The sequence below is a fragment of the Hirundo rustica genome (assembly GCF_015227805.2).
Source record: "Hirundo rustica isolate bHirRus1 chromosome 5 unlocalized genomic scaffold, bHirRus1.pri.v3 SUPER_5_unloc_1, whole genome shotgun sequence".
NCBI classification, from domain to species: domain Eukaryota; kingdom Metazoa; phylum Chordata; class Aves; order Passeriformes; family Hirundinidae; genus Hirundo; species Hirundo rustica.
The window spans coordinates 19106-29811 of record NW_026690175.1 but is presented as its reverse complement, the minus strand read 5'-3'; the positions used below and the strand labels follow the sequence as shown (position 1 = coordinate 29811).

Genomic DNA, 10706 nt, shown 5'->3' with positions numbered 1-10706 from the left:
AGCTGGCAACAGGAGTAGCCCCAAAGCATTTCTTTGCAGTATCCTGTCAAACCTTTCATCTTCTGAACGATGGAGTGGGCTGCCCAGCAGCAGATTGCACTGACCCACTCTTGATTTCTGGGAACCGCCCTTGTGCAGTACACTCAGTGTCTGGAGGCCTTAGAAGCAAAAGTCAACACGTATTTTTGGGTGGATCTTGAGAGACTGCAAGTGGTGATTAGGAAGAATCTTTGAAATATGCAATCAAATTTCCTTTTAGCACACTCCATTTCCCCATCTGCACCTAAGATCTATTCACTAACCTGTCCATTACTACTTTTAAGCAATTCACGTCTCGATTTCATAAAGGAAAGTTGCACAACAGACAAACCAGCACAAAACGGCGTTCGTGTACGACGAAGGATTTCGTCCGCGCGAAGGAAATCTGTGATGCCGAGATGTACGCCTTCAGTCACATCCAAGCCACCTAAGCACTTAAAGAGGGCATCAGCTAAAGTCTTGCCTCTGTAACTTAACAGATTTGCCAGGAATACCTGAAAGATTCACGTTCACGTATCACAGTAAAAATCAGAAATTCTACTGGGATTGTATGGTGGACCTTACATATTGGGTACTTAAGGCATGAAGGTCATTTTCTCGCAACGGTTTCTACGCAGCAACGCAATTTCGTGTGCATTTCCACAGTGAGCGTGGACGTAAGACGGCCATGGAATTTAATTACTGCATTTCTAACGATGAAGGAAGTATGAACTTCATAAAGCTTCTTACTAAACATTTTCCCTAGGGAAAAATATGAAGTATAGGTGCACTCATTATATATTGTTTGTCCAGCAAAAGTGGCCACTACATTTGTTGTGTTTTCTTGCTATTAAAATTGTATTGATGTTGCCATTTGCCAGTCTGAATTTTGAGAATTAAGAGACAGAATGAGGATTCTTACTTGCAATGAAGCACTAGGGAAATTGAGACAAAGCACTAACTTGGGAACTTGCATTCCCAGCCACGGGAACTCATTTTTTAAGTGCTCGATGAATAATTTGAAATTAGTACTTCTTTCTCCTCCTAACTCCATTCATCACAAATGTCCAGCGCAAGTATTCCTGTTTGCACATGGACCAGTGATTTTGAGTTCACAGAAACACATATGTTTGCACACATAAACATTTGATTGAGAGGTCTGAATAAATGTCATCACCTCCAAACTTAGAGATTTAGATGCTTAAGTAATTTAATTTTCTAAAAATTCTGAATTTATTGAATACTTAAGATATTTTAAGGATGACTGAATCCTCCTTCAAAATTCAAAAAGCCTTTCTTTAGCAGATATCTCGCCATACCGTTTTAATACCTTTTCCTAGCGTATGTTCAATATCAGCAAATCCACGATTTGTTTCAAAAAGACTATTTCCTGCCTTTATTCTACTGTCACAATCAGCAGACTCTGGAATGCAGCAGTGTTTATCTATATAGTAAAAGGAAAGGTGGAATTTGCTAGTCTGACAGTTTTTAGTCAGGAAATAAAAAGAGAAGGAAGGAAGTGAGGGTCTCACCTTTGGTTTTGGCCCAGCTCCACAAGTTTCTGCACATCAGTTTGGGTTGATGCTTCATCATTATTTAAGACTGATAGCAACAACAACAAAAAACCTCTATTAAAGAGATCCTTATTATTATTAATCTTGAAAGTATCTGGCCCTCGTTCATAAAATAGTCCTGGTGAATTGCAGACATTACCCCTTGAGAAAATTGGAAGAATAGTCTGACTTTTCTTTTACTGCAACTCAAACACAAAAGCTGCACACAGCCGTGCACTTTCCAGATACTAAATGGGAGGTAAATACAATAAGCAGATTTAGAAACAGACAAATGACTCAAAGCATTAGAATTTTATGACCCAGGAAGTGTGTGCGTGTACAGAAGATAATAGCACAGCTCTTTGCCCACATCAGGATCTCCGTAGTGTTAAGCCTATAATATTTCACAGTGTGATTTTGCTGAATACTACCTCCAACTGTGCTACAAGCTAAAATCAATTTGCTACAAGGAGAAGCCCATTTCTCTACAAAGTAAGAAAAAGCCTACTATAACAGTGATAAAGCACTCCAAAAACCCCTCAAAACTAAACCCAACTCCCGAACCCAAAACCCCAAAGATCAAAGGGTTGATTAATTAAAACCAGAGAAGGCTGGAACACAGGACAATAAACCATCATAATATAATATAGCACCGGACTGATACACACCACTAGTACTCTCCTGTGAACAGGCAGTGCCGCTTCTCCTTTTACTTTTCCCAGATAGCTTACATCGATGAAGATAAAAATGTATTGTCAGAAAAATAATTTCCTTTAAAGTGGCATGAAATACAGAGACCAACTTCAACTGATAATGAGTCTAATTGTTTTCACCAGACCAACAGACACTACTGGGAAAACACAGGTGCTCCCTCAGCGGAATATCTGGACCCCAGATCCAGGGCAGCATTTTCAATCTGGTTTTTCCTCTGAGGAGCTTTGAGGTTTGAGTTGAGAGTTCATCCATCGCCCTTTCAGCCTCACCATGACACCCAGAAGTTAAAGGCAGCGAAGTCTCAGCTCTCACTTCAGGCTCATCTAGCACAGTTTGTCAGCTGAACTTGGCAAGCCATGCCCTGCAGTAAATCCAGTCCGACTGTGCAGATGGCACGTCAGAAAGGAAAACTGAGCAACTAAACTGAGTGTCATGAATTCAGCAGCAAAGATCCAACCTGCAACAGCAAAGGACATCCTCTGCACTAGCTGCCAGCGCAAATGTGTGTCAGCTCCATTAATACTGCATATTTCCTGTCCTTCCCTTCCTTTTCCTACATTCTATTCTCATGTTGGTTTCTTTATTTTATTGAGTTGACAAAGGCCCCAGCACATCAGGATGAATTTTTCCATGAAACCATCAGGTTTATATTAAGTAGAAGATCAACAAAACAAACAAAAATAATAATTATTCACATATTTAATGATTTTTTTTAAAAAGGAACACATTTGTTTCTCATTAAAAGACACCAATAAGAAAAAGTAGAGGTAAGTAAGCAATCCCAATGAAAACGGAGACAGAGTCTAACCTGGAGGTTTACTTTAAGCCCCTGAAGTTCTTTAGAAGTCTTTAACAGTTGATGAAGTATGTTGCTCCTTTCCTTATAGACTTCTTCCAGCTGTCTTTCCAATTCTTCATAGCCCTGTCTAACACAAAGAATAAAAGCATGAGATCATCCCAAAACATTAGTCAATGCACCCAAAAACGTATCTTAGTTCATCTTGACTCCTAAATAATCAGATTTTACTCTCACGTGCATTTGATAAGCATTCTTGAGAAGGTTTCACGCGTCAGTTTTCCACAGCAGCAGGTAACAGTCTGAAGCTGTGTTATTACATGAAAAGCACAGTGTATTTTCTGAAGCTGATGGTGCATTAACAAAAGTTAAATACTTTCACCACAGCATAGTAACACTTATTTCATATTTGAAAACACATCAGTTACAGCACATCTTCACAAACACAGAAATTTTGTCCTGAGGAATACAAGCACGCTTGTCTGAATTTAACTAACAAGATGATCTGTTCAATTAAGAAAAACTGCTACATGCAAACCAAATGAGCCAGATGGTAGAAGACTCAATCAGAATAATTCCACTGAAGCTGGAGAAGATTTAGGATGAAAGAACACCTCATCCATATCTAGGTACCTGTCAGAATGAAGCATATGGGCCTTTAAGGAGGATGGCATCATCCTTCCCCCTGCAGAAGAAAGGAACAGAAGGATCACGGCTTTGTTAATAAACAGGTTTACCTTTTTTTTTTCACTTTCACCCACCGGTACTCATTTCTCATTGGCAAAAAGAAAAGGGATTAGCAAAGCCCGTCTCTTTAGAGGAAACATTCCTCCCAGAGCATTTTCTCCCAAAATTGGTCGCTAAACAGAGACACTCCTCCAGCAAACATGCAACAGTTCACTTCTAAGCTCCTCTTTTTAAAAAACTTTTTGTGCCCTAATTACAATTACTAGTTTAGGGCATTCTACTGTAAATTCTAGGAAAATTAGGTGATTTGATAAGAGGGTAACAAATTGTAACAAATGCTGCTTACAAAGTACCCTTGCAAAGTGCATTTTCACCTAGGTGTTTATAGAGAAATCTTTTGAAGGTACTCTTGGTAGTGGAAGTGGCCACATGAATCTGGTTTACAGTTAAGTGAGAAAAAGATTAATCGTAATTCTAAGTCAACATATATGGAAGTTGAAGATAAGAATCCATAAAAATTGCACAATAACCAAACGAGATGGAAAGAATCTGCAATACAACACAGCATTGCAATGCTGATCTTCCTGTCTTTCTAAGCATGAACATTTTGAATCTAGAAAAATCAGTGAATTTTTTTTTATTAATCAAAACCCAAAATGATCAAGTTATCTAGATAAAGTACACTACATATAATTACAGCACATAGATATAGAATGTATTATAATAGCATCCAACCTGAGTTTCAAGTACTTCTACCCGATTTAATTAATTCTGCACTAGCTATAACACTTGGCAAAGTGCTGAAATCCAGCCTTTGTCAGATACAACTATTCCTTCCTACTCAAATGACACTTGCATTATATATTTTGTATTTGGGCATTACCTGATCACTGTGTTTCAGACTGGGGTGGGGGGAGAGGGGGAACTGGGGACAGGGAAAAGGTTTTCCCACTTGCAAATTTCTGTTAATCAAATCAACAGGATATTCTACTTCTGCACATTCTGGCTTTGCACAGAAGAATCTTGTTTCAAACCCTTTGTCCTTCATTATTTTTCCTTTCATATAAATATAAATATAAAATATAATATTCACACCAAAAATATATGTGTATATATAAACTCCCACCTTGACAGTGTCAGACAAAGAAGCATTCAGCATTTGCTTACATTAACCAGCCATTCCTGTGCACCTGTTGGTCTTTTCAGACACGTATGAACCACCTCATGCACAAGCCTGATCACTCACTCCTTCCCTGAAATCACAATTCCTCAATCATTGCCTTGCCTAGGAAATTTTAGGAAGGGTAGAAACAAGCGCTGCACCTTATTTTCAACTGAAGTTACCTCTTTAAGTGAAATCTTTTTGTCTTAGAGATGCAACGAACACCAAACGAGCATCTCCACCTAACACAGCCAATACAGTTTCAATTACAAAAAATCATTATTTTGAGAGACCTGGCTGGCTTCTGTACTAGCTACAAATAATTCTTTCAACTTTTCTGTTTGCAGTTCTGAAAGGAAAGACAAATTCCAGTAATATCGCTGATCCACCATTATTGAAGGGACACTTAGACGAGAGTAAGTGCACACACATTTGAAAAGATCACAAATAGTAAATAGAAAAAATAGAATTACAGAAAATTTTTCTGTACTTTTGAGCATCACGACTGAAAATTTCTATGTCATCGTGAAATTAAGAGCTTCCAGAAAGGTGATCTGACTCAAAAAAGATCCATTTCAAGGGCACTTGAGATTTATTGTTTAATTGGACTGAGATCTTAGATTTGAAATCAGAATTTTAAATCTAGTTTCACGATATAATAGTTTTTTGACAGCTGCCCTCTATGTTGAATATTTTTTATACAAGTATAAATATATCAGCACTTAAAAGAATCACATTAGAATTCAAATCCTTTACATCTCATGAGTTTTCTTCAGGTTAAATAAATACATTGACGCAGAAATCAAAACGAAGATTTGACCTCAAAGTGGTATCTTTCATTTCTACAGCTCCCAAAGGTACCATAATATCAATAATGTTCTTGCTGAGATATAAATTTAAGTCAGGAATATCTGCATGTTCATTCAGCAGAGAATCTGGGAACTCGACTGCAGTAATTGAATCAGTGTGTTGGTTGATTTTTCTTTTGCTAAGGGCTGTCACCAGGAAAACTCTTAGTTTGGGAAGTTTTTCCTTAATATAACTTACTGCTATTAAACCCCCACTTCTGATTGCTCATCTGGGTACTTGGAAAAGAGGGGAGCATATAAGAAAAAAAAAAAATCAAACAACTCCTATAAATACTCTTCCTTCCTCTCCCTCATGCTCATCCTGCACCAAATCTCTTCTTTCTCCTACAACCCATCCCAACTTCGCGTACGTGCCCGGCAGGTGATTCCTGAGCCGTTCCAGGAGCCACAGGAGACTGGGGCAGTGCACAGCAGCTTTCCCCTGCTGCTCTCTGTCTCTTGGGCCTTCTCTACTCCAGGGAGAGTTCTCCATGGGCTGGAGTCACTCGGGGTGTCCCACTCTGCCATGTGTGACCTGAGGATGCCACTGCTCAGCTGTGTCCCTGTCCTTAGAGCAGGTGACCCACAGGCTGTCACTGCTCAGCTGTGTCCCTGTCCTAGAGCAGGTGACCCACAGGCTGTCACTGCTCAGCTGTGTCCCTGTCCTAGAGCAGGTGACCCACAGGCTGTCACTGCTCAGCTGTGTCCCTGTCCTAGAGCAGGTGACCCACAGGCTGTCACTGCTCAGCTGTGTCCCTGTCCTTGTACAGGTGACCCACAGGCTGTCACTGCTCAGCTGTGTCCCTGTCCTTGTCCAGGTGACCCACAGGCTGTCACTGCTCAGCTGTGACCCTGTCCTTGTACAGGTGACCCACAGGCTGTCACTGCTCAGATGTGTCCCTGTCCTTGTCCAGGTGCCCCACAGGCTGTCACTGCTCAGCTGTGTCCCTGTCCTTGTACAGGTGACCCACAGGCTGTCACTGCTCAGCTGTGTCCCTGTCCTTGTCCAGGTGCCCCACAGGCTGTCACTGCTCAGCTGTGTCCCTGTCCTAGAGCAGGTGACCCACAGGCTGTCACTGCTCAGATGTGTCCCTGTCCTTGTCCAGGTGACCCACAGGCTGTCACTGCTCAGCTGTGTCCCTGTCCTTGTCCAGGTGACCCACAGGCTGTCACTGCTCAGCTGTGTCCCTGTCCTAGAGCAGGTGACCCACAGGCTGTCACTGCTCAGCTGTGTCCCTGTCCTTGTACAGGTGACCCACAGGCTGTCACTGCTCAGCTGTGACCCTGTCCTAGAGCAGGTGACCCACAGGCTGTCACTGCTCAGCTGTGTCCCTGTCCTAGAGCAGGTGACCCACGGCTGCAGCTCCTTCCGAAATACCCACTTGGGCACTCCACACCTCCTTCCAAGGGCACATTTCCAGCCACATTTCCAGCCACTCCTCTTCATCAGTCAATGTCCAAGGCCATCTCCTCCACATCTGCAGCATCATTCTCCGGCTCCTCTTTCCTAAACTTGTGTGAGCAGGGAGCCCACGTGCTCCTCTAACAGGCTGCAGTGTTTGCACCCCTCAATGGAACCAGAGGAAGCAGCACACGCTCCTCTCCCCTGTTTCAGTCCTCTAAAAGCATGAACTCAAGTGAAAAACCCTTTGTCCAAAAGACACAGAGACAGAAGAAAGGAAAATAAAGCGTCTGAACCAAACCCAGCAACCAAACTAAGGGTGCCCAAAAGGTGGTGGTGGTTTTGAAAGGCAAGATTGTCCATAGGTATCTCTAAATATTCTTGCCCTAGGGACAACAGTCTACATCCTCACACGTGTTTCAAAGTGGTGTCTGACCTAACACTTCCCACAAGTCACAAGAGACAGGACACACAGGGACATTTTTACATTACTCCAGGATTTTTCCTTTGCCATTCTGGCCAGTGACAACCTTTGACAGACCAAGCCTTCCACACAAAACTGACAAGGTAACATTATGCCGCTGCTACTGCCTCCTCCGAGGGAAGCAAAGAAATGCTAATTACAGCTGGAGCTCTATATAAACTGTGATCCTTTCCTAGGATGCTCACCAAGCACATCACGGAGCTGTAGCACACCAGCAAGCTCTGGGCAAGGCTGTATTTAAACTGCTGGGTGTCACTTACCTCGGAAACAACCAAAGTCAATCAGAACATCCTGAGATCCTATCATAAATTAGGAAAAGATACCTCTTAGTATTAAAAAAAATCCCAAAAATCCATCTCAATATCTAGGAAGCAAAGTGAGGTATTGAGAAATTCACTCCAAAGTACTCTGATCATGTCAGAGCTTGTAAACACCTAAACACACCCATCTCCACACTTAGATCCTACTGATGGGAAGCTTGTTTCTAGTTTCTTAGTCTTGTCCCTCCCACTCTGAAAAACAGACTCTCTCTAAAAATATGATGCAGATGATTCCTCAGAAGTTCCTTCTATTGTACTTTTAATGACAGATGGCTATCAATGACTTCATGACATTGCTTTCATAACTAGGTCCTCTGCAGTATTAAACATCTTTCCTAATATTAGTCTGAAATGCAACAGATACAGTAGGGTACGACTTTAGAATGCAAGTTTAATGGATTTCCTTCCCTCTCCGTTTTCGGTCTGGGCTTTTTTCTTGGTTTCAAACAAACGTTTCCAAATATCCTTACAATGAATACGCATAAAGGCTGCAAATTTCACAGCTTCTCAAGTCCCTAGAGTTTTCACAGTTACAAGGACTGCTAACATGAACTTAAGCCATGGTTACTGCTCCATTTTAAAGCAGTATTTTATATTTTGCCCAGATAAATTTAAGAGGTCACAGCATCCACCTCTTCATCAATTAAAAAGCCTCAAGTACTGTGCATGAAGCTCAAATCCATATCCTTCAAGCAATCTGGCTGTTGACAGGAGCAGATCTAGTTCCTGCTGCATTGAACACGTTATTTAAAATGCAGCTAATTCATCCACTTCATTACTTACGCTACACAAATGCAGTGGTGTAAAACCGTGCCTGCTGTAAGACCTACCATTTCACTGCCCTGCCAAAAGTAAAATTAAAACCAGAAAGAAAAGATCCGTGGAAGGGGACAAAAATCCTGGAAACGCATGAGGAAACATTATTCCCTGTGTAGGAAACCCTGGACAACCACAAACTGAAATGAGAACATCTGTTTATCTGATCGATGCAGTGAACGTGACATGACACAAAACCTTAGGAGTAGTGTCTCATGTGATTTTGAGTCTTACAACTGATTCACAAGCACCATCTTAATTTAATTTGTACGTACCCAGTGAAACCAAAGAATTCTGATTAAATACGGCTGTATGAGCTTCACACTAATTTCTTCACACCCGCATACACTTAGCTTATTTCTTCACATTTCAGATAAAGGTAGACAGAAAGAAAGAAATCTCTTCTATTACTTCTGTATATTGTCACACTCCAGTGGATTTATTATCACTCTACATCACGTTCAAATTCCCGAAATGAAACAATTCATATTGAATCTGAGATCAGCAAAATAATAAGCACTGTATTCAAGAATGCCTATTAAAAACTAGTTTCTCTGTTAAAACATCCCAGGTTAGCACATTCTCGGTTGTGCTTTTCCCAACTGTCGGAGCTCTTTACACGTGACAAGCTTACCTTAATTCACACCTGCCAGGTAGCACGTCTTGGTTCTTGTGACTGCCCCAAGGCTAGGAAAATATAGGCTAAAAAAAGACAGGCTACATCACACAGACGATGTGTAACTACCACAGCCAGAGGAAATTACTCTGTCCACGTCTTCTACGAGATATTTCTGGTACTTCTCTCCCACCATTTACAAATACATGGAATATTTATGAAAGCTAACTCGCTGAGATAAATCAATGTGGTATCATCTGGGCTGGATTATTCCAGATGTTAATTTAAACTGGGAAAAAAGCTACATAAAGTCTACTCAACTTTGTTACTGATGAAGTACCACAGTTAACTGCTTCCCACTAATACAGCTGCATCAGTCTTACCGACCACCCAGTCTGAATTTAAAACAAGCACTTGCTGGAACTCAAGAGATTTTTCAGGAAATGCATACATTGAAGACATACTTAACATACATACATACATACATATAAAATATATATTTATACATATTATATATAAATATATATAACACTAAGAGTACACTAAAAACATATGTCTTGTCTAGCCTATGATTTAAGACAAGCAAAGTTTATCATTTCCTCAAAGACAATGAAAATCTAATTGGAGAAAGGCAGCACAATCTTCAGTGGAGTAAGGTGCCTCATTGATAAATGTATTGTTATTTCTGAGCCTTAGAGATCAAAGCTATTCATTTCTGATTTTGTTTTTCCAACAATCAAGGTTTGCAGGTAAACAAGGAAAGGAAAACTATTTCTAATACACACAAGAAAAACAAGATAAAGTCTCCATTATAATTTACCGTGAAAAACTTACAACTCAAGTATTCTTTCCACTTTACTATCCAAAATTCTATTATTATTATTAATATGCTATTCATGTGCGTAACAGTAGGGCCCCTAGGACTGAAATACTGACAGTGCTATTTAGGCACTTATAAGAAAGGCTCAACTCCATACGCCAAGAAAGGTAATTTTTTCTGCCCCACACAGTTTAACAGATAACTAACACAAGTGACAAGTGGCACATACAAGTGCAGTAACTTGCTCAATGTTACGCAGCAGGTTCACAGTGGGGCTGAGAACAGGAACTGGGTTTCTTGGTATCAACTAGACTACTGTATTTACTAAAATAAGCTGATCAAGTGTGACAAAAACCATGTGTCTGTTTCAGAAGGAAATTCCTGATGAGTGAAGAAACATTTCAACACCATGTTTAGGATTAGCAGTCATCTTCTTTCTCCAGCTTTAGAAAGCTGACGGTGCAATGACA

At 40.6% G+C, this 10706-nt stretch overlaps 1 long non-coding RNA gene across 1 annotated transcript; it reads right to left on the bottom strand.

The window, feature by feature from the left end:
• Positions 1-46: 46 nt before the first annotated feature.
• Positions 47-3788, bottom strand: LOC120766097 (uncharacterized). The gene is made up of 4 exons (XR_009208696.1): positions 3715-3788; positions 3094-3211; positions 1551-2742; positions 47-533 (listed from the first exon to the last, which is right to left on the bottom strand). It is a non-coding gene; the product is annotated as an uncharacterized LOC120766097 (long non-coding RNA).
• Between the last annotated feature and the right edge of the window lie 6918 nt (positions 3789-10706).